This window comes from Globicephala melas, chromosome 9 (genome assembly GCF_963455315.2).
Source record: "Globicephala melas chromosome 9, mGloMel1.2, whole genome shotgun sequence".
Taxonomy (NCBI): Eukaryota; Metazoa; Chordata; class Mammalia; order Artiodactyla; family Delphinidae; genus Globicephala; species Globicephala melas.
Window position 1 is genome coordinate 75926645 of NC_083322.1, and position 27117 is coordinate 75953761.

The following is a 27117-nucleotide window of genomic DNA, read 5'->3' on the forward strand; positions in this document are numbered from 1 at the left end:
CTGGACTTAACAATGCCAAAAATTTACAAGGGGTGTCATTGGTACTTGTATTGGGTGTTTATCTTTCCCTTTAGTGTTCCAGAAAGTGCATCCTCTTAATGAAAATCAATGAGGGGAAGGAAGCAACATTTCTGACCTACTTTGAGTGATTATGTTGGGGGGGATATGAGGAGTGGTTACGGTTTTTAGGGAGATTGCTAAGAATCAGGGTGATGGGTCATTTTAATTTAACATAGCAAAATGGGTTAGCTAATATCCCCTCTGGGAAACAAGACCAGACCTTATTCCTTTGTGTCACTTTTGAATTTTACCCAGGCTTGAATTATAGAATATCCGCGTTCTAGACATCGTCCATCATCCATGGATTTCACCTTCCTCTCCCGTGGTCTCAGTCCCAGGACAGACTGAAATGAAAGAGAATCAAATGAAAGGCATGTGTGCGAGCACACAATAGTGTTATAATTGGGGAAATCAGGGCAAGCACTCACTGAACAGCTGTGTTTAATTTCAGAGTTTATTAGTATAATTAGTTGTTTAATCTGTATTCTCCTATCACCTGGGAATAGTCCATTCTTCCACAGAATGCTGCTTCTTGGGCATCTTCAGAATGAATAGTAACAGGACAAACTTAAAACCTTGCCTCCAGCCCCCAGTCCCAATATGCAAAACCTATTGTTTTTTTCCTGAAGTGAAAAGTCTTAAGATTCTTGTAAAATTAATTCTTAGTATTGGAGACTCTAATTGAAACAGGTGAAAGTCAGGGCCGGTGGGGGTGATGCTTGGCCACTATAGCTAGACTGATCCTTTAGGTGAGCACATGTTCTACCCCTGTATACCCAGGCAGAATGGAGTAAGAGTCTGCCACCCGAGACAAATCTTGAAACCAGAGGCAGGGAGATGGCGGAAGGTTCTGGAAGGCTGTGTTCAATTAATTGTACTGACTTTAGAAATTGCATGCGACTCAGTTCCTTGAGGTTTCAATTTTGAATTTATGGAAATAAATAAAATATATGGGAGGATGCTCTGGAGCCTGTGTGTGGCTAGTTGTGTTTTTAGAAAGGTGATGCACAGATCCAGTTATATTCTTCCTTATGACTGACAAACAGTTGGAAGATGATGGAGAGTTAGAGGTTCCTTTGGACATAGGAGGGGCCAAGGGGCCGAATCTGCTTCTGGGCATCCCATCTAACCCACTGAGCTAATTAACAGAGTTGATCATTGTTCCTCTCTGTTTTTAAGAGGAATGTGAGAAGGGCAGGTGTTTTTCAGGTGTTGAGGGTAAGGGTCTGCTTCTGCTTACCGGTAGGGAGGGTCCTTCCTCTGAGATACAGCTATGGAAATGTGGGCCAAACTCCTGTGAGCTAAGACATAGTTAAAATAACTCTCTGGTGCCCACTCCTGCCGGTGTATCCCTTTCCCCTCTTTAGTAACAGAAAAGGACATGAATGCCCTTACAATGCCCCACGTAAGGGACAGCACCACGTGGAGGGGAGGACAGCGAAAACCGTGAAAGTGAGGGTTCTGAGGCTGGAAACTAAAGCCAACTCTTTTTTTTTTTTTTCCCCCCCGGTATGTGGGCCTCTCACTGTTGTGGCCTCTCCCGTTGTGGAGCACAGGCTCCGGACGCGCAGGTTCAGCGGCCATGGCTCATGGGCCGAGCCGCTCCGCAGCACGTGGGATCTTCCCGGACCGGGGCACGAACCCGTGTCCCCTGCATTGGCAGGTGAACTCTCAACCACTGTGCCACCAGGGAAGCCCAAAGCCAACTCTTAATAACAGGAGAGGATGTTGAAGGGAAAATCCGCAGGTAATTCTAAGCCTCATTGCTGCCAGTAGTTTTAGTCTCGTCCTCATTTATCAGTATTTTTATAAAAGTAATCACGTTTAACTAAGTTACAGGGACTCTCATTTTCCTTGCCTGGTTTTGGCGGGAAGCAGCAAAAGGGGAAGGACCAGAAGCAGAGAAAATTGGCCTGGGAGAAATCTAGTTATGATTGCCTGAGTTCAGAAAAGAGGCCCTTCCAAAAGACAGCTGGGATGTGGGTAAAGTTTCCCTTAGATTCTTTGCAGAGGATTGGACTCTGGGGTGAAACTCAAATATAATACAGCTTCCTTTGTCAAAGTCATTGGATTATGGAGCTGAAAAGGGAAGAAAAATGATTACTTTGGAAGGCTCAGCTGGGGATACAGTCAGCAGGGTGGACATACAAGCACAAACAGGAAGGGGAGACGGCAATAAAAGTACAGTCAATGTGCCAGCGGTTGAAGGACAACAATAGGATATGACTTTGATAAATGGTGTTTAAGCAAAAAAAAAAAAAAAAAATGAGGACTGGATATCAGAAAGTACAGAATTTTCTTCAAACTGTTTATGGGGGAACTTATGGAGGATAAATATCCTCTGGGTATCTACTTTTCACTTGTAAAATGATAGTAATAAAAAGGGACCTGCCTGTCTCTATTGTGAGGATAAGATGGATGAAGATAAGTTAAAGGAAAATAAATTACACACACACACACACACACACACACACACACACATATGAGATTTGATGATTGCTAGATTAGCAGACCTAGATCCTGATGTTTCAGGAAGGGTCTACAATGAGACTTCAGAGGTTCAGAGGATAGGCTTATCCAAGAGTTGAATGCAATGGAATTTTTGACTCATTGAAGAAGAGGACTTAATGGGGCTGCCAGAGGAAAAGAAGGATAAAAGCCAACAGATGAATCAGAGTTGGAGTAAGGTATTATAAGATAGACTGCATGAGAGAGAAGTGCATGAAAAGAACAGAACTAAGTGGATTATGTTTGCATTATTTAAATTTGGAAAATTAAATCACAAACTAGCTTGATTCTTAGTGCACTTCTCTACAGTCCTGCGTAATATGATTCTATTGGTCTCTCTGAATCTTGATTCAATGATGACTTGCTTTGCCAACAGTTTTCATTTCACAGTTACTGAGCTTAAACTATGTGCCAGGTGAAATGTCAGCTGATGAGAAATTACAGATTAAAAAAATAAAATTTAATTGGCTAAGGATGAGCCAGATATGTAAACTAACATTTGCAGTGAAGTGATTTGGTGCTATGAGAGCAAAAGGGGGCCCTAAGTCTAGTGGGGAGGATGTGAAACGGCCCTGTAGAGGAGGTGAGTGAGCCTGGAATGACGGGTAGGAATTTGCCAAGCAAACAAGGGTCAGATGTGAGGTTGCGCTGGTTTGGGGGAAAGATATTTCTGACGTAGAGCAGAGGTTGAAAATGGCAGAAGCACAGAACAGTTATGCTGTAACTAGTTATAACTGGAGTTCTGCGTGCTACGAGGAGCTTAATGAGATATGAGGCTGAGAGGCAGGCGGAAGCCTGATCATAGGGGACCTTCTGTCGTGATAAGAAGCTGGTCTTCATTTGGTAGGTGATAGGGAGCAATAGAAGGATTTAAGAGTCAGGAGTGGGCTTCCATGGTGGCGCAGTGGTTGAGAGTCCGCCTGCCGATGCAGGGGACACGGGTTCGTGCCCCGGTCCGGGAAGATCCCACGTGCCGTGGAGCGGCTGGGCCCGTGAGCCATGGCCGCTGAGCCTGCGTGTCCGGAGCCTGTGCTCCGCAATGGGAGAGGCCACAACAGTGAGAGGCCCGCGTACCGCCAAAAAAAAAAAAAAAAGAATCAGGAGTAATGCAATATACTTTAGTTAGGCAACAGTATGGAGGTCACATGAGAGGGGTGGGAAATAGAAAGAGGTGAGACCTGCCGGGAGCAATTGTAAGAGTGCAGGTAAAGGATGACAGAACCTCAGGTGATGAGCAGCAGTGAAAATGGAAAAGAGGGATGATGTTAGAAGATAGAATTGACAGTGGGTGGATGTGGAGGCTGAGGGAATGGAAGGTTCTGCCTTGTCTAGAGGATGTACCTGCACCCTCTGTGAGGAAGATGAGATAGGGAGCTTGGTTCCGGAGAGCTGACTTCTAGAGAGTTCAGTAGGCAGTTAGGTAGCAGATCCAGTTGGCTCAGGGCACGGTCTGGGCCGGTGTGGAGATACAGGAATCACTTGAATGAAAGGCAAGGTTGACACTGCTGGATTGGATGGGATCATCCAGGGAGTGAGGACAAAGGATGAAAGATAGAACTTGGGTTTTTACCAACATTAAATGGGGCAGGAACCAAGCAGCCCACAGAGGTGACATGTAAGGAATGACAAGTTTCAGGGAAAGGCAACAGTGTAGTTATGGGGAAAGGGAGAAACGCCTTTGATGAAGAAAGGGGTTGGTTGTGTTGTCAGTGGTCAAGAAATTCGAATGAGATGAGACCTGAAAAGACAAGATTGAGTTTGGCAGTTAGCTCCCTGATTCTTAACGCCCCAGTAGTTCCTGTGGAGGTATTAACTGGGGGGTGAGGCAGTAGTGATAGAGTAGATTTTATTATTATAGCCTTCCGAGATTTGGTAAGAATTTGGGTCTTCCGTGTCCACATAAGTCAGTAGACTTGTAAATGGTCATATCTTCTGTTTTCGACTTTGATGGGCATAGCTGAGAAGTAACCTTTAGCCTTTCTGCAGGAAGTCTCTGAAGGTCATGGGCTGTGGGTTAAGGGGTTAGAGATTCGAAAGCCACACTGTTGCTGCAGAAGTTAGGACTTGGCCTCTGTTTTCAGGCCGTTAACATAATTAATCTTGCCTGTCATGCTTGTGAAGGTGAATTTTCCATTTCAAGTTCTTATGCTCAGAACCATTTCTCATGTTTTAGGCAAATGTGAGCAAGTATTCACACCATCAATATTTACAATGTAAAACCAAGAGTTGACAGATCTGTGAAGTGTCATATTTTAGCGCAGGGGATGGAAATAGCAGAGCATAGTATAGAGCGGCACATATTCCTATTAGAGTGTATTCGGCAGTGCCTTGAATCTTAGAGTAATTCTGGCTTGTCAGAAAACACCAGTTAAATTTTGGTGGCCTTTTCCTTCCCCAGGAAGAAACCGTGGCTAATTCTTATCCCTTTTTGCCTTTCTTAATCGAAGTTATATGTAATATTTCAACATTAAACACATGTTTATTAGGTACTCGTGTACCAGGTGCTAGCACTAAAATGTTGAATAAAATGTGTGGTCCTTCCCCATACTGAGCTGTATAATCTCATGTGGGCAGACTCAAAACAACACCACCTATCAGGTGATTCCATCTGTCATAAGCTCTGTGATGGGAACTGTGTGCAGTCGGCGTGTATAGCCTTTTTAGTCTGGTTGGGGTGGGAGGGGTTCCCAAGGAAAAGATGTTTAAGCTAAGAGCCAAAGCATGAGTAGGAGGTTGTGTGTGGTGGTTATAGAACGCCTCATCCAGAGGAAGCCTTTTGGCCTAGGTCAGTTCCTCTAACCTTCCCAGGGAAAGAGACAGATGTTCTCTTCTCTTCCCTGGTTCCCAGTCCCAGCCCATTGTTTGCTCTTGGGCAGCCATACACTGTCCTACAAAGGCTTTTGCACATGCAGGCCCGCCCTGTATAGCTGGGTGAGTGGTACCCACCTGTGGGGTCACGTAAGAGCTGGAATCCAGCCAGCGCTCAGGGTGCCCAGCCAGCTGTCTTGGCACAGGTCTGCATCCATCAGAGGAAGGAGGACCTTTTTCGGAGTCATATGCCCAGAGGGGGTACCATTTTCTAAGTCACTCAAAGGTGCCGTATGCCTTACCAGAGGCTCTGAACACCTGCCCCTCACGCCACCCAACACATAATAGACTCATTAGGGTAGGAATTTCATCCTATTCAGCAAGCAGTGATTAACTGTGTTTTTGTTTAAGGCATTTTGGGGGTTTTAAAAATGAGTAAGGTGCAGGTCCTCTTCTCCGGGAGCACGAATCACTGCCTTGAAAATATCATAGAGTGAGTGGTTTCCACTTTTGTCAGCTATAGAAAGGAATTGATCTTTATAATGCATTTAATCCTAATTGACAACTTCTCTCTTTTTTTTTAAACATCTTTATTGGAGTATAATTGCTTTACAATGGTGTGTTAGTTTCTGCTTTATAACAAAGTGAATCATCTATACATATACATATATCCCCATATCTGACACCTTCTCTTAATTGTAGCAGATTTAAGACTCTGAAACAAAAGCCCAGTGATCAGAATATATTGAAGTTTATTCTCAAGTCAATTTATGGCTCTGGAGTTCAGGATACTGTTTAACTTGTTCAAAACTTCACTTTTATGAAGTTCTTTTCCCTTCGTCAGTGGTTCTCAAAGTGTGATCCTAAGACCAGGACTGTCAACATTCCCCAGGCAGTTGTAAGAAATGCAAGTTCTTAGGCCCCGTACACACGCTCCTGAATCAGAAACTCTGGGATTGAGGCCCAGCAATCTGTCACAGCCAGCTCTCCAGGGGCTTGATTACAAGGCATGCTGGAGTTGGAGACCACTGCCCTAGGTATAAAGTGAGGGATACAGTTTAGTTGTGTGAAACACCTGTTTTATTGCTAAAATTCCTTCAACTGTAACCCTTTCTGACTTCCTGCTTCTGCAGGGCATGTTAGAAACTCCTAAAATAATCCCATCAAATGGAGCTTGAGCTCCTCCCCCAACCATGAAGCACATCAGCAAGCGCTACTCAACTATCTTCTATACGCCAGGTAAGAGGCAAGATGCTGGTGATAACACAGGATGCAGAGGATATGGTCACCCCTCTCTAGGAGCTTACAGCCTGAGAAAAGAAGCGAACATGGAAATGATTAAGTACCTCTCTCTGAGATAGACATTAGAATAGAAAACATGGTAATATTAAGAGGGTATGGCTAACCTTCTTGGTAAATGTTTTCCAGTGTTTGTTACTTATAGGGGAGGACTGTTGTTTACGTTTTGCTCCAACTGCAAAGCATCTCCTTGTTATAGTAGAAGTAGTCTTGAAGGTCACTGAAGAACTTACTCCGATCTGAGCCCTGTGTGGCCTTGAGCAAATGAACCTCTTTGAGTCTTTCTGCGTCTGCAGGTGGAGATAGTAACTTCTGCCTTACCCCCATTAGAGTTGCTGTAAGGATCAAGCTAATGTATTTGAAGATGCTTTGTAAATTTTAATGCACTGCCATATATTATTATTCTTGTGTAAGCTAAGAACACTGTTTCTAAGGGGATGGATTGAGGTGTGAAAGGACTGGGATGTGGGTAGGAAAATTTATTTACTGGCAAAAGCATTTTATAGGTGTATTTTTTCTAACGATGGGAGTTGTGCATTGTGAAGAGTTTAGAGGAGCAAAGGTATAAAAAAAAGAAATGTCAGTTCTAATTCTTCCACTTAAGGATATCTTGCATTTAATGTTTTAGCACATTTCCTACCTATATAGTTTTTCCTTTTTTTCTTTGCGGTACGTGGGCCTCTCACTGTTGTGGCCTCTCCCGTTGCGGAGCACAGGCTCCGGACGCGCAGGCTCAGCGGCCATGGCTCACGGGCCCAGCTGCTCCACGGCATGTGGGATCTTCCCGGACCGGGGCACGAACCCGTGTCCGCTGCATCGGCAGGCGGACTCTCAACCACTGCGCCACCAGCGAAGCCCTATTTTTTCCTTTTTAAAAACCATGAGTGAGTGCTTATTTTATGGATAAGTTGTATCTTTTCCTCTTATTGTAAGCGTTTCCCAATGACATTAATGTTTCTTTATAAGTATTTTGGTAATATTTATGAAATATTTTAATACGTGATATATTGCAAAATATAGCATGATTTGAATATCTGCCATTGTTTACTTATGAGCCATTCACTTCAGCCTTTCACTGAAAATGCTCTTTTAGGTCAACAATGACCTCCTCTTTGCTAAGTCCAGCTGTCATTCCTCCCCTTTCCCTGCCTTATTAGAACACTGGACCCAGCTGACTGTTCGTCACTGCTGAAACGTTCACTCGGCTTCAAGCACACCATGCTCTCCTGGTTTTTCTCTTGCTCCACTTTGCCGGTTCTGCCTCGTCTCCCTGACTTCTTTACATGGAGGATTCCCTGCCTCAATCCTTAACCGTCCTATCTTTTCTGTCACCCTGACTCCTCACACTTTTGGTGATGTCATCCAGTCTCTTGGTTTTAAATACCATCTGCATATAGACCACTCTCAAATTTATATCTCCTGCGTGGACCATCCCGTGGCTTCCTGACAAGCACAGCCTCGACGACTCCGCCTGGATAAGTACCTCAAACCTGTCACGTCCAAAACCAAGCTCCTGCCACTGCCCCAAGCCGACTCCAGTGTGGTCTTCCCCATTTCCTTGAATTCCAAGTCCTCCCTTCCAGTAACTCAGGTCTCAAACCCTGGACTCTCCCTGACTTCTTTTTCTCCCATGTCTTATATCCAGTCTAGTAGCAAACTGTCTCGTCTCTGCCTTCGAAATAGCCAGAGTCAGAACTTCTCACCCCTTGGCCTGTACTGTCTGGACCACAGCACCATAGTATCTTGCCTGGATTATGGCTGTAACTTTCCATCTTGATCTCCAGTTAGAGTTCAGCAGAGCAGTCAAGAGGTCCCATTAAACCTAAGTCAAAAGCTGTTATCTTTTGCTCAGAGCTCTTCTAAGGCCTGGTTCAGAACCAAAGCTCTGATGGTGGCTTGCAGGCCCAACATGATCTGGCCTCCTTTAAGCCTCGAATGTCATCGTACTACTCCCCTGTTCTTCACTCTGCTTCAGCCTCCCCGGTCTCCTTGTTCTTTCCAGAACGTATTATGGAAGCTCTTTCTCAGGGTTTCTGCCCTGGTTCTTTCCTCTGCCTGCAGCTCTCTTCTCAGGTATCTGCTTGCCTTTCTCCCTCATGTCCTTAAGGTTTCTACTCAGTTGTCATCTTTTCATAAGATGGCCACCTCCTTGAAATTGCAGCCTCTTCCTGTCTATCCCCATTTCATGCTTTTGTTTTTCTCCGTAGTACTTTTCAGCATCCATCATAATATACATTTAAATTAGTTATTGATAATTTGCTTTTATGAGCCCACTCTCAGCAAAGATCCATAAAGACAAGGCAATCCCTCCCTCCCTCCCTCCTTTCCTTCCTTCCTTCCTTCCTTCCATCCATCCATCCATCCATCCTCCCTTCCCCCCTCCCTTCTTCCCTTCCTCCTTTCCTGTTTCTTTTTTTTAAATAAGCTACTGTATCCCTACCACCTCAAACAGTGCCTGGCACTGTGTTGAATGAATGAGTAAATTTAATTTTGGGCACTTAGATTGTTTTGAATTCTTTGTAGTATAAAAAGGTCATCATAAGCAGCAACACAGAATGTTGTCTGAATTTCTGATTCTTGAAGATAAAATTGAAGCAGAAATCTTAGGTTGAAAAATATGAGCTATACCCTAGCCAACAGTGAAAAGTGTTATTTATTTATTTTAAAAATTTATTTATTTACTAATTTTTTAATTGATGTATATAGTTGATTTACAGTTTTGTTATGTATGTATGTATCTTTTTTGTATATGTATATATGTATGTATTTTATTTATTTTTGTATATGAAAAAATATTTTTTTCAGATTCTCTTCCCTTATAGATTATTACAAAATATTGAGTATAGTTCCCTGTGCTATACAGTAGGTCCTCGTTGGTTATCTATTTTGTATATAGTAGTATGCATATGTTAATTGCAAACTCCTAATTTATCCTTTCCCCCCTTTCCCATTTGGTAACCATAAGTTTGTTTTCTATGTCTGTGAAAAACTTATTTATTAATATTAATTTGATGGTGGAAAATGGTATCTCACTGGTGTAATTTACATTTCTTTAATCACTGCTGAGGGTCAGTATTTTTTATGTGACTTAGCTTTTTGTATTTCACTTTCTGTGGAATTTCTGTTTAGGTGTTTTCACTTACATATAATATATATAATATATGAAGTCTTTCATGTGATTGGCTAAGAAAAATCGTGAAGCAACTGCAAAGGGATCAAGAATTCTCGGACTTCCGTTGAGTCTTTGTTCTAAGAGTGTGCTTCTGAAATTTCAAGACAGCCCTACTTCATTCTGTTACTTTTTCAGTGGCCATTCATATGTTAATTTGTTCCTGTGGCATTTAATGAGTTCAGGTCATGTATTTCTCTCATAGGTAAACTAATAATACGGAAGTCTATGATTATAGTAGAGATGGGTTAAGTGCTGTGGTGGAGTTGTGGACAGAGTTTTTTTTTGTTTTTTTTGTTTTTTACGGTACGCGGGCCTCTCACTGCTGTGGCCTCTCCCGTTGCGGAGCACAGGCTCTGGACGCGCAGGCTCAGCGGCCACGGCTCACGGGCCCAGCCGCTTCGCGGCATGTGGGATCCTCCCGGACCGGGGCACGAACCCGTGTCCCCTGCATCGGCAGGCGGACTCTTAACCACTGCGCCACCAGGGAAGCCCGGACAGAGTTTTATAGAAGCACAGAGGGAGGGACTGCATCCCACTAAGGAGCCCTGGTCTCAGAGAAGGTGCTGTTTGAGCTGAGTTTGGAGAGATTTCCAGAAGTGCTTTACAGGATGCATAGAGGCCAGCCTATCTCGGTCAAAGAAAACCGATTGTATGACTGCACAGAGGAATTAAATCATAGGACCATTTCACGGGCTAGAGCGAAGGCACTTGGGTGACAATGGCAAGAGATGGCTAGATTATGAGGAAGGTAGAGACCGAGGGTTTTGTGAGGAAAGCTTTGGGGACCACTGACATCAGATTATTCTGTTTGCGAGTGGAGGGATATAAAAGGGGAGTAATACTGGAGACAGGAAGATCAGTTAGGGGATGTTGCCTCTCTCACGGGGAAGAAAGAAATGTCAGAGCTAAGCAAATGACAGAATGGGGGGCAGGTTAGGTGATGGATTTGACAGCTGAGTGACAAATTTCAGTCTACCCGACTTCTAGGGTTTTTGCCTTGGGCCACTTGGTAGACGCTCTGCCTTTTATTGAGACTGAAAATTTAGGAGGTGAATGAGGCTGCTGGAAGAAAGAGGATGAGTTCATTATTGGCATCCTGAGTTTAAAGGGCTCTCCCAGAGACAGGTGGATGTTCGGAATTGTAACCAAGAGGTGACTTGGGACCCAGGGGCACATAAGAGGTAGTTGAAGCCAGTGGTGTTGATGGGGTCACCTAGGCTGTGAGGCACCACGTGTTGAGGAGAGGCCTCAGGGAAACACCAGCATTTAAGAGGCGAGCAGAGCAAGAAACGATTGAGAATGAGACTGAAAAGGCACGACCAGGAGAGAATGATAGCACAGAAACTGGCTGAGGGTCGAAGGGATAGGTGACCAGTACATCTGCAGTATGATCCAGACACGTGATTCTTGGTGTTCAGTTAGGCATTAGAAATATCATATCCTTGTGGACAAGATGCAGAAGTATGTGCTGAGTGATGATACAACTAGGCAGAGTGTTGGATATTTGAACAAATGTACCCTGAGGTTATTAATTTAAGGACTTGATGCTAAGCTGAAGGAAGTTTTCCAATGTAATACCTTTGGTCTTAGTATCTACTCTCTGTCCTGTTACTGTTCTGCTTTTACTATTGAATCAGTAGTTTGGTTTCGAGAAGGCTTAACCAAATTTCGTCAAGTCAGAAAGCTGGGAAAGATGCCTAATGAGTTGGAAAGCAGAACTGGGATTCAAATGATTGCAAGAGGTTAGAATAATGGGCAAACATAATTGTTCAAAATGTAGTCTGTCCTTTTTGGTTCTGAAATTCAGATGTTCAAGCATAAGGTGAGGAATTCTTGCTTAAAAGTAATTTTGAAGCCACAAATGTCCTGTAGCTGCTAAAAGCAATGATGGGCTGGTGGGAGGGTTCCTAGTTTCTATTAATATGAGCAGAGTGCTTGGCTCATAGAAAGTGGACACTTAACAGGTCAGTAATACAACTTAGGTGCAATATTTGAAGAGGGACATTGAAATAGGGAGATTTTGGTTTAAGGTGTGAATTAGGAAGATGAACTATTTCGAGAGTATCTCCAAATACCTGAGGACTGATCAAAGGAACTGAGGCTGTTTAGCTTGAAGAAGACTTAAGGGGACCGTAATAGCGAGCTTCAAATAACAGTAAGTGCAGTCATGCGTAAGGGGCATTGGTACAATGCTCATTTAGAGGACAAGATTAGGTAAGGTTAGTGGGTAATAGATAGAAGAAAGAAGAATTTAGTTCATCCAAGAAGATGTTTTATATCTGTAGAGCCATGTGCTGCTGCTTTGAACTCTGAAAGTTGCAAGGTTCCTGTTTTGTTGGGACAGACTGCTGTCCTGGGTCACTGCTGTCCGGAGTCAGAACTGTTTACTGCACTGTGCCTATATTACTGTGGTAGACTTAAGGGGCAGTTCAATGAATGTATACACATTCCTCCTGTAACAGGTGAGAAGATAAATCTTTCTCCTTGGTGATTTAATCTTAGGACACATTCTTTCTTAATCTGTCATCCTTAGCACTGTATTCTAAGATTGCTACATCGTAAACATAAAGCAATGCCCTTTGATATTTAACATTCTAAAATTGAGAATGGGAGGAATTGGCCATTTGAAATGTAAGTTTAGCACAGACTGCACTATGATAATTCTTGGGCCTATCAATAAAGCATACTAGGAGATAACTTAAGCCCAGATAATCAGTAGATGCTTAAGTAGATCTGAGCTTGGTACCCTAGCAAGTGCTTCGCTAGCTAAAGAGCAGATAAATGCTAACATCACTTGCTCTAACATTTTTTTTATGGTTTCACTTTTCACATTTGACCTTTTTAAAATGAAAAGCAGTATATGTGCATTTTATTTATTTTTTAAAATAAATTTATTTATTTTATTTATTTATTTTTGGCTGCGTTGGGTCTTCGTTGCCATGTGTGGGCTTTCTCTAGTTCCGGAGAGCGAGCAGGGCTTTCTCTTCGTTGCGGTGCATAGGCTTCTCATTGTGATGGCTTCTCTTGTTGCGGAGCATGGGCTCAAGGCACGCGGGCTTCAGTACTTGTGGCACATGGGCTCAGTAGTTGTGGCTCGCGGGCTCTAGAGCGCAGGCTCAGTAGTTGTGGCGCACGGGCTTAGTTGCTCCACAGCATGTGGGATCTTCCTGGACCAGGGCTTGAACCTGTGTCCCCTGCATTGGCAGGCGGATTCTTAACCACTGCGCCACCAGCCATATGTGCATTTTAGAAAAGTGAAGTAATAAAACCACCCTTAATTCCACTGAATAAGCACACCACTCAATATCTTAGTATTTGTAATAGGAATAACATATAAAAAGAGGAATAGCCAGGTACAGTTTAAAGGCATTTCATGTATTAACTCACTTACCCAGTCCTCCAGACTCTGATGAGCTCAGTCCTAATACTTGTTGCGTGGTTAAATTACTGTGAGCCCTGGCTAACCCCCACAGTGTCCACACTCTTAACCATCTGGCTCTACTGCCTCTATCACATATATCAGATATCTTAGCATATATTTCATTATGAATTTACATGTATGTTGACAAAATGGGACTATTCTGTATATACAGTTTGATAATTTTTTTTTTTGCATTTAACAGTATGCTGTGAACTTATTCCCACGTTTTAATTCATGTAGAATTTTATTCAGTGCTTGTTGTCAGGTAGACCTTGGACTTTATTTTCTGAATAGCCCGTTTTCACAAATAGTGTTCAAACAATCCATAATCCATCCTTTCTCCACTGATTTGTTTTCTATACCATCTATCGTATGTGGGTGTGTGTGTATATATGCACACACACATATATACACACACATATATATCTTTATAATCTATTCTATGTATAACATATGGCATATTATATAGACACACAAACATTTATTTGACATCTTTTGGGCTACTTTATATCTATTGATTTTTTTTGTACCAAAATTGCTCACAGAGTTTTTGTTTGTTTGTTTTTTTGCGGTACGCAGGCCTCTCACTGCTGTGGCCTCTCCCGCCGCGGAGCACAGGCTCCGGACGCGCAGGCCCAGCGGCCACGGCCCACGGACCCAGCCGCTCCGCGGCACGTGGGATCTTCCCGGACCGGGGCATGAACCCGTGTCCCCTGCATCGGCAGGCGGACTCTCAACCACTGCGCCACCAGGGAAGCCCGCTCACAGAGTTTTATGATATGATTTTATACAATACTTTTGCTTTTCTTTCCAGGATTTCTTAGCTGTTCTCGCTCCTTTTAGTCTTCCAGTTCAACTTTAGAATAATTTTGAAAAATTAAAAAAAAAATTCTCCCTGGAATTTTCTCTTGGATTCTGTTAAATCTCTTCATTTATTTGGGTAAAAATGTCATCTTTACAGTATTATTTTCATATTTGAAGGTAGAATCTGCTTCAGTGTTTGAAGCATTCTGTGTTTTTCACCAGCACAGTCTTTGTATACCTATTTTTTTGTTACTGTTTTCTGTGGCAGTTTCCCTACCATTTTACCTTTTGATTTTTTCCCTGTGTTGAAAAGCCGTTGTGTTTTGAAAATTAACTGCATACCTAGTCTCTTACAAAGCAGCCTTGTTAATTCTAGTATTTTGTCAGTTAATTATCTTTGATTTTCTTGATAACAAGTGCCATTTATTGAGCAATTAAATGTGTAAAACACTTTATATTAACAGTAATCCCGGGCTTCCCTGGTGGCGCAGTGGTTAAGAATCTGCCTGCCAATGCAGGGCACACGGGTTCGAGCCCTGGTCCGGGAAGATCCTACATGCCGTGGAGCAACTGAGCCTGTGCGCCACAACTACTGAGACTGCTCTCTAGAGCCTGCGAGCCACAACTACTGAAGCCCGCGTGCCTAGAGCCAGTGCTCGCAGAAAGAGAAGCCACCACAGTGAGAAGCCCGCGCAACACATCAAAGAGTAGCCCCCGCTTGCCACAACTAGAGAAAGCCCGCGTGCAGCAATGAAGACCCAACACAGTAATAAATAAATAAATTTTAAAAAGAAAAGAATCATCTTGCAAGAATAATTAAAAAAAAAAAAACAGTAACCCTCACAGCAATCCATGCCTCTGCTTTTAGAGATGAGGAAACTGAAGGTGAAAGGCAGTTAATAACTTGCAAAAGATGACAAAACTAGTGAGCCATGAGGTTGGGATGTATTTGTCTCCAGAGACCTCATTGAATGCCACAGAACCCCACTGCCTTCCACTCTGCCTACACAGAACTGGTCTGTACTTACAGCTCTCTACAGCTGCTTCCAAGAGGCTATGTACTGAATCTTATTAAGGTACACCAAGCAGCTATTTATAATTTTTTTCTCCTTTAGTCAATCATTTTCAGACTGTTCCTTTTTCTCAAGGTATTAATCCCCTTTTCCTGTGTTTCAGAAATCCACCATCTCCTCCAGGGCAGTTGTTAGTGTTGCACGTGTCTTCACCAGGGGCGCTCCCTATTCCACTGAGTTTAACCCACACACAGCTGTGTGCGTGGCCATTAGTCCTCTTGCCTCTGGGATGAGGTGTCTGTGCAACGTCCCTAGACCAACTTCTGCTGTAAGGCACGTTTTCTTCCCCTGCTGTGCTGATCAACTGAGGGGATCTCGTTCTGTCTATACTAGATTCTTGATTAGGAGAATGTTTTTAGAATTTTAGAGTAACAGAGCTGTCTGTAGTTTTTCCACAGTAAGCAGCACATGACAGGCACTGGACCTAGGGCATGTTCAGCCTCTATCTTTATCTGTATGGTCCTGGAGATGAAATTGAGGGCGAGGGGTGTTAGTCTGATGACATCTTAAACCGGAGACCTGTAAAACTTCAAAAATAAAAGGTCAAACTCTTGTAAGAACAGTATATACCAAAGACAGTTGAGAATAAAAATTGATGGACGGTAGTTCTGTCATTTTACCACACTGTTTTAATGGTTTCCTTTCCTTTTTTTTAATTTTTAAATTTAATTTAATTTATTTTTTTATACAACAGGTTCTTATTAGTCATCCATTTTATACACATCAGTGTATACATGTCAGCCCCAATTGCCCAATTCATCACACCACCACCACCATGCTGCTTCCCTCCCTTGGTGTCCATACGTTTGTTCTCTGCATCTGTGTCTCAACTTCTGCCCTGCAGACTGGTTCATCTGTACCATATTTCTAGGTTCCACATATATGTGTTAATATACAATATTTGTTTTTCTGACTGACTTCACTCTGTATGACAGTCTCTAGATCCATCCACGTCTCAACAAATGACCCAATTTCGTTCCTTTTTATGGCTGAGTAATATTCCATTGTATATAGGTACCACATCTTTATCCATTCACTGTTGATGGGCATTTAGGTTGCTTCCATGTCCTGGCTATTGTAAATAGTGCTGCAATGAACATTGGGGTGCATGCATCTTTTTGAATTATGGTTTTCTCAGGGTATATGCCCAGTAGTGGGATTGCTGGATCATATGGTAATTCTATTTTTAGTGTTTTAAGGAACCTCCATACTGTTCTCCATAGTGGTTGTATCAATTTACATTCCCACCGACAGTGCAAGAGGGTTCCCTTTGGTCCACACCCTCTCCAGCATTTGTTGTTTGTAGAATTTCTGATGATGCCCGTTTTTACTGGTGTGAGGTGATACCTCACTGTAGTTTTGCATTTCTCTAATAATTAGTGATGTTGAGCAGCTTTTCATGTGCTTCTTGGCAATCTGTATGTCTTCTTTGGAGAAATGTGTATTTAGGTCTTCTCTCCATTTTCGGATTAGTTGTTTCTTTTTTTTAATATTGAGCTACATGAGCTGTTTATATATTTTGTAGATTAATCCCTTGTCCGTTGATTGATTTGCAAATATTTTCTCCCATTCTGAGGGCTGTCTTTTTGTCTCGTTTATGGTTTCCTTTGCTGTGCAAAAGCTTTGAAGTTTCACTAGGTCCCGTTTGTTTTTATTTCCGTTACTCTAGGAGGTGAATCAAAAAAGATCTTGCTGTGATATATGTCAAAGAGTGTTCTTCCTATGTTTTCCTCTTAGAGTTTTATAGTGTCCAGTCTTACATTTAGGTCTCTAATCCATGTTGAGTTTATTTTTGTGTATGGTGTTAGGGAGTGTTCTAATTTCATTCTTTTACATGTAGCTGTCCAGTTTTCCTAGCACCACTTATAGAAGGGACTGTCTTTTCTCCATTGTATATCCTTGCCTCCTTTGTCATAGATTAGTTGACCATAGGTGCGTGGGTTTATCTCTGGACTTTCTATCTTGTTCCATTGATCTATGTTTCTGTTTTTGTGCCAGTACCATATTGTCTTGATTACTGTAGCTTTGTAGTATAGTCTGAAGTCAGGGAGTCTGATTGCTCCAGCTCCGCTTTTTTCCCTCAAGACCGCTTTGGCTGTTTGGAGTCTTCTGTGTCTCCATACAAATTTTAAGATTTTTTGTTCTAGTTCTGTAAAAAATATCTTTGGTAATTTGATAGGGATTGCATTGAATCTGTAGATTGCTTTGGGTAGTAGAGTCATTTTCACAATATTGATTCTTCCAATCCAAGAACATGGTATATCTCTCCATCTGTTGGTATCATCTTTAATTTCTTTCATCAGTGTCTTATAGTTTTCTCCATACAGGTCTTTTGTCTCCCTAGGTAGGTTTATTCCTAGGTATTTTATTCTTTTTGTTGCAACGGTAAATGGGAGTGTTTCCTTAATTTCTCTTTCAGATTTTTCATCATTAGTGTATAGGAATGCAAGAGATTTCTGTGCATTAATTATGTATCCTGCAACTTTACCAGATTCATTGATTAGCTCTAGTAGTTTTCTGGTGGCATCTTTAGGATTCTCTATGTATAGTATCATGTCATCTGCAAGCAGTGACAGTTTTACTTCTTCTTTCCCAATTTGTATTCCTTTTATTTCTTTTTTTTTTTCTCTGATTGCCATGGCTAGGACTTCCAAAACTATGTTGAATAGTGATGAGAGTGGATATCCTTGTCTCGATCCTGATCTTAGAGGAAATGCTTTCAGTTTTTCACCATTGAGAATGATGTTTGCTGTGGGTTTGTCATATATGGCCTTTATTATGTTGAGGTAGGTTCCTTCTATTCCCACTTTTTGGAGAGTTTTTTTTTATCATAAATGGGTGTTGAATTTTGTCAAAAGCTTTTTCTGCATCTGTTGAGATGATCATATGTTTTTTCTTCTTCAATTTGTTAATATGGTATATCACATTGATTGATTTGCATATATTGAAGAATCCTTGCATCCCTGGGATAAATCCCATTTGATCATGGTATATGATCCTTTTAATGTGTTGTTGGATTCTGTTTGCTAGTATTTTGTTGAGGATTTTTACATCTATATTCATCAGTGATATTGGTCTGTAATTTTCTTTTTTTGTAGTATCTTTGGTTTTGGTGTCAGGGTGATGATGGCCTCATAGAATGAGTTTGGGAGTGTTCCTTCCTCTGCAATTTTTTGGAAGAGTTTGAGAAGGATGGGTGTTAGGTCTTCTGTAAATGTTTGATAGAATTCACCTGTGAAGCCACCTGGTCCTGGGCTTTCGTTTGTTGTAAGATTTTTAATCACAATTTCAATTTCATTACTTGTGATTGGTCTGTTCATATACTCTATTTCTTCCTGGTTCAGTCTTGGAAGGTTATACCTTTCTTAGAATTTGTCCATTTCTTCTAGGTTATCCATTTTATTGGCATAGAGTTTCTTGTAGTAGTCTCTTAGGATGCTTTGTGTTTCTGCAGTGTCTGTTGTAACTTCTCCTTTTCCATTTCTAATTTTATTGATTTGAGTCCTCTCCCTCTTTTTCTTGATGAGTCTGATACTGGTTTATCAGTTTGGTTTATCTTCACAAAGAACCAGCTTTTAGTTTTATTGATCTTTGCTATTGTTTTCTTTGTTTTTATTTCATTTATTTCTGCTCTGATTTTCTGATATCTTTCCTTCTGCTAACTTTGGGTTTTGTTTGTCCTTCTTTCTCTAGTTCCTTTAGGTGTAAGGTTAGATTGTTTATTTGAGATTTTTCTTGTTTCCTGAGGTAGGCTTGTATAGCTATAAACTTCCCTCTTAGAACTGCTTTTGCTGCCTCCCATAGGTTTTGGATCGTCGTGTTTTCGTTGTCATTTGTCTCTAGGTATTTTTTGATTTCCTCTTTGATTTCTTCAGTGATCTCTTGGTTATTTAGTAACGTATTGTTTAGCCTCCATGTGTTTGTGTGTTTTACGTTTTTTTCCCTTAATTCATTTCTAATCTCATAGCGTTGTGGTCAGAAAAGATGCTTGATATGATTTCAGTTTTCTTAAATTTACTGAGGCTTGATTTGTGACCTAAGATGTGATCTGTCCTGGAGAGTGTTCCATGAGCACTTGCGAAGAAAGTGTAATCTGCTGTTTTTGGATGGAATGTCCTATAAATATCAATTAAATCTATCTGGTCTGTGTTGTCATTTAAAACTTCTATTTCCTTATTTATTTTCATTTTGGATGATCTGTCCATTGGTGTAAGTGAGATGTTAAAGTTCCCCACTATTATTGTGTTACTGTCAATTTCCTCTTTTAGAGCTGTTAGCAATTACCTTATGTATTGAGGTGCTCCTATGTTGGGTGCATATATGTTTATAATTGTTATATCTTCTTCTTGGATTGATCCCTTGATCATTATGTAATGTCCTTCCTTGTCTCTTGTAGCATTCTTTAAAGTCTATTTGATCTGATATGAGTATTGCTACTCCAGCTTTCTTTTGATTTCCATTTGCCTGGAATATCTTTTTCCATCCACTCACTTTCAGTCTGTATGTGTCCCTAGGTCTGAAGTGGGTCTCTTGTAGACAGCATATATATACGTTTTGTTTTTGTATCCATTCAGCAAACCTGTGTCTTTTAGTTGGAGCATTTAATCCATTCATGTTTAAGGTAATTATCAATATGTATGTTCCTATGACCATTTTCTTGATTGTTTTGTTTTTGTAGGTCCTTTTCTTCTCTTGTGTTTTCCACTTAGAGAAGTTTCTTTAGCATTTGTTGTAGAGCTGGTTTGGTGGTGCTGAATTCCCTTAGCTTTTGCTTGTCTGTAAAGCTTTTGATTTCTCCATTGAATCTGAATGAGATCCTTGCCAGGTAGAGTAATCTTGGTTGTAGGTTCTTCCCTTTCATCACTTTACGTATATCATGCCACTCCATTCTGGCTTGTAGAGTTTCTGATGAGAAATCAGCTGTTAATCTTATCGGAGTTCCCTTGTATGTTATTTGTCGTTTTTCCCTTGCTGTTTTCAATAATTTTTCTGTGTCTTTAATTTTTTCCAGTTTGATAATTCTGTGTCTTGGCGTGTTTCTCCTTGGGTTTATCCTGTATGGGGCTCTCTGTGCTCCCTGGACTTGCGTGGCTATTTCCTTTCCCATGTTAGGGAAGTTTTCGACTATAATCTCTTCAAATATTTTCTCAGGTCCTTTCTCTCTTCTCCTTCTGGGACCCCTATAATGTGAATGTTGTTGCGTTTAATGTTGTCCCAGAGGCCTCTTAGGCTGTCTTCATTTCTTTTCATTCTTTTTTCTTTATTCTGTTCCATGGCCGTGAATTCCACCATTCTGTCTTCCAGGTCACTTGTCCATTCTTCTGCCTCAGTTATTCTGCTATTGATTCCTTCTAGTGTGTTTTTCATTTCAGTTATTGCATTTTTCATCTGTGTTTGTTTGTTCTTTAATTCTTCTAGGTCTTTGTTAAACATTTCTTGCATCTTCTCGATCTTTGCCTTCATTCTCTTTCCGAGGTCCTGGATCAACTTCACTATCATTATTCTGAATTCTTTTTCTGGAAGGTTGCCCATCTCCACTTCATTTAGTTGTTTTTCTGGGGTTTTATCTTGTTCCTTCATCTGGTACATAGCCCTCTGCCTTTTCATTTCGTCTGTCTTTCTGTGAATGTGGTTTTTGTTCCACAAGCTGCAGGATTGTGGTTCCTCTTGCTTCTGCTGTCTGCCCCCTGGTGGATGAGGCTATCTAAGAGGCTTTGCAAGTTTCCTGATGGGAGGGACTGGTGGTGGGTAGAACTGGGTGTTGCTCTGGTGGGCAGAGCTCAGTAAAACCTTAATCCACTTGACTACTGATGGTTGGGGCTGGGTTCCCTCCCTGTTATTGTTTGGCCTGAGGCAACCCAACACTGGAGCCTACCTGGGCTCTTTGGTGGGGCTAATGGTGGACTCTGGGAGGGCTCACACCAAGGAGCAATTCTCAGAACTTCTGCCGCCAGTGTCCCTGTCCTCACGGTGAGATACAGGCACCACCGCCTCTGCAGGAGACCCTCCAACACTAGCAGGCAGGTGTGGTTCATTCTCCCCTGGGGTCACTGCTCCCTTCTCTGGGTCCCGATGCACACACTACTTTGTGTGTGCCCTCCAAGAGTGGAGTCTCTATTTCCTCCAGTCATGTCAGAGTCCTGAAATCAAATCCTGGTAGCCTTCAAAGTCTGAGTCTCTAGGAATTCCTCCTCCTGCTGCCAGACCCCGAGGTTCGGAAGCCTGATGTGGTGCTCAGATTGTTCACTCCAGTGGGTGGACTTCTGTGGTGTAAGTGTTCTCCAGTTTGTGAGTCACCCACCCAGCAGTTACGGGATTTGATTTTATTGTGATTGCACCCCTCCTACCGTCTCATTGTGGCTTCTCCTTCGTCTTTGGATGTGGGGCGTCTTTTTGTTAAGTTCCAGAGTCTTCCTTCGATGACTGTTCAGCAGTTAGTTGTGACTCGGTGTTCTCACAAGAGGGAGTGAGAACACGTCCTTCTACTCTGCCATCTTGGTTCTGTTTTCCTTTTCTTATTCCTCTTTCTTTAACGACTTGAATCACAAGTATATGAGCCAGACATTGTTCTAAGTATTTAGACATATTCATGCATTTAAAAATAATCATTTGTTATTAGTCTATGCATTGTTCATATGTAAATGATACTGCTTTAAAGTGTTACTCAGATATTCTATGGGAAGATTGAACAATTTCCTCAATCTGTTTTTAAACTTTATTGGAGACTAATTGAAGTACACTAAACGACATATATTTGAAGTATACCATTTGGTCAGTTTTGACATATGTATACGTCCATGAAACCATCACTGTAATCAAGATAGCCATTTTCCAGTACCCGCAAGGGCTTCTTGCTTGCCTTTTGTAATGTAGCCCTTCCTCTACCCTGCCCCCAGGCAGCCAGTGATATGCTTTCTGTCACTACAGATTCTCCTACATTTTCTAGAATTTTATAGAAAGGGACTTATGACCATGCACTGTTTTTGTTTTGTTTTGTTTTGTTTGGCCTGGCTTTTTTCACTTAGCATAATGATTTTGAGATTCACACTGTGGTCTGTATCAGTAGCTTGTTCCTTTTTATTGCTGAGTAACACTCCATCGTACGGCTCTACCACATACGCCCGTCTATTTTTCACGTGACAGTTGTAATCACAGGACTTGATATTCTGACGCTCCAGTATGATAATGTGATCTATGAATATCAAGAACTCATTACTGGTACTCCAAATAGGTTGTGTATAAAGTGCAACGGCAGCAGCCTAAAATGTAAGCGTAAGCACTAGGGGACTTTCGGTGTTCTGAGATATTCTGGGAGCTAATTTGAGTTTTCTGTTTTACTCAGTGTTGAGTGCTATTTCAGACAAATGTTGATTTTTTGCAAGAGCTAATCATTTAGTCAGTCAGTCAGTTAAACTTGTTGTTGGAGCTGCGTCCGCGTGCCTGCCTGTCTGCCTGTGGATTATTTCACTATCAGTTAATGAATACATGTCTCTCAGAGTGCAGGTGAGAAAGATGGACCTCCCACTGCTCATTCAGAGGCTAACACGAGGACTTTTTTTTTTGCATTTATGGTGATGAGTGTTTGGTTTGTGGACTCTGTGGATAATGAGAACAGTCTTTGTATTCATTTGGAAGGACAACTAAATATACTCATTATTAGTTAGATTTTATTTATTTATTTATTCATTCATTCATTCTTTCATTCATTCATTTGAGAAGGGACACCCACCGAGCTTCTGACCAGGTCAACAGACTTGACAGCAAGCCTTGAAATTACATTTCTCTAAGCATAAATACAGCAAGATAGCTAGGTTTAGTAGTATCTTTCTTTTTTCTTTTTTTGTGGGAGGTGATGGGAATTTGGTTGACTAACATGTTTGCATTTAGAATAAGGTAAGAACTCTTTTGAATAATAGTGGCTCTGCAAATTCTGGTCTTTTTTTTTTTTTCCTCCAGAAAGACAGAAGGTACTGATATGAACTATGATTGGGACACTGGCTGACCTGTTCCATTTAGGGTTATTTCTTCTGTCGCAGTAGATGGTGACTTTGGTAGCACAGAGAGAATGAATGTAACTCACTTGGCTTCGTAATAGTGAGTTCTGCAGTCTCCAACAGATAAAGGTAGGCTAGTCCTTAACCTGACCTTTTTTTCAGTTATGACTTGTTTCTGACCTTCCCTTCAAAACCAGACTCTTTGCCTTCATTTCTATAATTTCCTACTCTGTCTTCAGCTCACTGTAGTCTGGCTTTCGTCTCAGTCATTTCCCTAAATTTCTTGTTATATAATTATCTCCTAATTACCAGTGGTTTCTTTAATCCTCATCCCACTCTGTTTCTCTGCAGCATTTAGATCTGTTTTCAGGCTGCTCCTCTGTTGTTTTCTGAGATACTGAAATCTTGTATCACTCAGTCTTATATCCTTATTCTTTTAGCTTGCTACTCTTCTGTTACTTCTTTCTAAATGCTGCTTTTCCCAGGTTTTTGCTTTTTATCTTCTTCTCTTTGCATGTGTACATGTCCTCCCTGAATGATCTTATCCATATTTTACTCTATTAATTCTTATTTTTGTTTAAATAGAAACAATACATACTTATAAACAATTTGAGTAGTTTGAACAAGCAAGAAAGTTGAAAAATCACCTGCAATCACACTATGGAGAACCATCGTTAATATTTTTCATTCAACTGTTGTCTTACCTACACCCTTTGTTTAAATGACTCTTAAATGCAACCCCCAGTGCTTGATTCTCCATCAAGCTCCAAAAGCATGTTGACAACTCCTTCAAAGATGCTTCTAGTAGGATATCCTGGACTACTTAAAATTGAATACATCCCAAACCAAATTCATCATCTTCCTGTCTACTGGAAACTAGTTTTTCTTCTTGCTTTCATTTTTGATTGGTTGATAGTGGTTGACTTGATTTCATTGGTCCTCTTCTCATCTCTAAACTCCAGGTGGATCCAGTTAGTCATAAAATAAGTCATTTTAATATGGTGTACAAGGCTGTTTGTCATGTGGCCTTAGGCAACCTTTCTAGCTTTCTCTTGCTGCCTTTTACTCCCTTTCTGTTTCAGCCTCTTTCCTATTCTGCGATCTAACCACAAATCTCAGTTTCCAGAGATTATCACGCACTTCCATCCTTGGTTGCTTTGCTCATGGCCGTGTTTGAAAAGCCGTTTCCTCTTTCCAGGACAGCTAACCTTTAATTATCATTCAAACCCTGGATTAAATGTCCTTATTTGTGGGCTGAGATACACACTGCTCAGCAGAATGAATCTGGAGCATAACCCTGCCTACATTTGCTTTCATTTGTCCTGACTAAAGAAGAAGCCCAATGAAAGGGCTCCTTACGATTGTTTTTTTTTTTTTTTGCGGAACGCGGGCCTCTCACTGTTGTGGCCTCTCCCGTTGCGGAGCACAGGCTCCGGACGCGCAGGCTCAGCGGCCATGGCTCACGGGCCCAGCCGCTCCGCAGCATGTGGGATCTTCCCGGACCGGGGCACGAACCTGCGTCCCCTGCATCGGCAGGCGGACTCCCAACCACTGAGCGACCAGGGAAGCCCCAATCATTATGATTGTTTTAAAATATGTGACCAGCTACCTTCAGAGAATGGACTTCAAGTGTATTTCAAACAGCAGACCTGGCGCTAGTGAGTAGAGGTTATAGTGAGGAACATCTTCCTTCAGATTAAGGAAGAATTGTAACCTGTAAAGATGTGTAGCAATGGAAAGGACTTTGTAAACTAGTTAGATCTTCATAGAAGTGAACAAGCAAACACTATAAATGACTATTTCTCATGGATTCATTCATTTAATCAACATTATTAATCACTTTGCCAACCACTGTGCCAGAGGTACCAAAGATGAAAAAAAATCCTTCAAGAAACTTATAATCTAATGTAGTGGTTCTCAACCTGGCTGCACATTAGAATCTCAGACTGATCATTTGTTTCTAATTTAGGAATCTCTGAGGACAGGGTCCAGGAAACAGATTCCAGTGTACAGCTGTGGTTAAGAATCACTTGTCTAATGGTTATTTTTCAAAGTGCTGTTTATTTAATATCTACTCTTTGGCTGGCCATGTGATGTTCGTTTGCTCTTTGAACAAATATTTATCCAGCTCGTCTTTTGTTTAACTTCATCAGTGAACAAAAAACAGTTTCTGCTCTTATGGAGTTTTATAAAATGGTAGAAAATAGACATTACACAAATATATGATGGGTGGTGATAAATCTAAGAAGAAAAATAAGGGAGGTGAGGGGACAGAGGAGGTATCTAAGAGGTCAGGAAAGGTATTTTGATGGTGTGGCATTTGAGTGGCACCTGGATGGAGAGAGGGATCAAGCCATGTGGACATCTGCGGAAAGGGCTTCCAGGCACGTGGAGTAGCAAGGGCAAAGGCTGTGAGATGTGTGTACTCTTGCCATTTTCAAAGGAGAGTGACCCCTTGTGGCTAGAGTGGAATGAGTGAGGGGGACAAGACAGGAGATGCAAACGCAGAGGACACATCTGGATGGGGTATGGCAGGTGACATGGCATCTTTTAGGGCCTGTTAAAGACCTTGCCTTTTATTCTGTGCTCAGAACCCTCCACGGGTATTACAAGAAGTGATATGCTTTATGTGTAAAAAGATCAACTTGGCTGCTATGTGGAAAATAAGTGCTGGAGACACGGGTGAGAACAGATCAGTTAGATTATCACAACAATCTCGCGAGGCATTATAGCAGCTTAGATTAGGGTGATGGGGTGGAGTCATGGGAAGCGATTGGATTCGGTGTATATTTTGTGTACAAAATAAATTTTTATGTATTTGAAAGAGGTGATAGGTTTTCTTAAGATCTCCAAGGAAGTGACTTTAGGTAGAGAAAGAAGAGGTCAATGACCAAGTGCTGGGGCACATCCGGAGGGCTCAGAGAGCTGATGGAGGAGAATGGCGTCCCGGGGGCCAAGTGAAGAAAGTGCTGAAAGAGGGGAGAGGGATGGACTGAATCGAACACCGTTGTTATCTCTAGTGAGAGGAACGTTGGGAATTGATGCTTGGATTTTGCGAAGTGGAGGTCGTCAGTGATCTTGAAAGAGCGGTTTTGGTTGAGTGGTAGAGGCAATCAGTCAGTCATCCTGCTTGACGGGGAGTGGGTTCAGGAGAGAGTGAGAAGAAGGGAGGCAGACGTGGTGAGAAGAGGCAATTCTTTCGGGGAGCTTTGGTGTTAAGGGGAGAAGAGCAAAGTGGCAGGAGCTGAAGGGGCATATGCAGATGGTTACTTGCCAACGGTAATGCTGAATGGACTATACTTAAGGTTCTTTCCAATAGCAAGATTTTGTTCTACGATGACTGGCTCTGGTTTTATTTTTTATTTTTTAAGAATGAAGATGAAGCACACCTTTGTTTTTTTATCCTCTTGAACTTGAGACACTTTTTTAATGTCACATGACTGTCCCTCCTCTCTAGCTTGGGGATATCTCTTTGTATTAGTTTTCTAGGGCTGCCATAACAAAGTACCACAAACTGGCTGGCTTAAAGAACAGGTATTGATTGTCTCACAGTTTTGGAGGCTGGAAGTCCGAAATCAAGATGTTGGCAAGATTGGTTCCTTCTTGGGAAGGATCTATTCCAGGCCTCTCTCCATGGCTTGTCGATGGTCAGCTTCTCCATATGTCTCTTCACCTCTGTCTTCTCTCTTTGCCTCTCTCTGTGCTCAAATTTCTCCTTTTTGTTAGGACATCTGTCATATTGGATTTGGGCCCACCCTAATGACCTCATTTTAATTTGATTATTTTTGTAGAGATTCTATCTCCAAATAAGCTCATATGCTGAGCTACGGTGGGTTAGGACTCACTGTAAAAATTTGGGGAGGGGGGCACGTAACACCTTTGCTTTCCCATAGGCTCATTTCTGAAGTTTTAATCTAATAATATTTAACATTTTTCTGCTGGGTGGTATTTAGTCATAGTTATTGGCCGCTTAATCTA

The 27117-nt window shown here is 41.6% G+C and overlaps 1 protein-coding gene across 2 annotated transcripts in view; it reads left to right on the top strand.

The window, feature by feature from the left end:
- Nucleotides 1–27117, top strand: part of ELAPOR2 (endosome-lysosome associated apoptosis and autophagy regulator family member 2) — a 286012-nt gene that overhangs the window by 98033 nt on the left and 160862 nt on the right. The window lies entirely within an intron of this gene.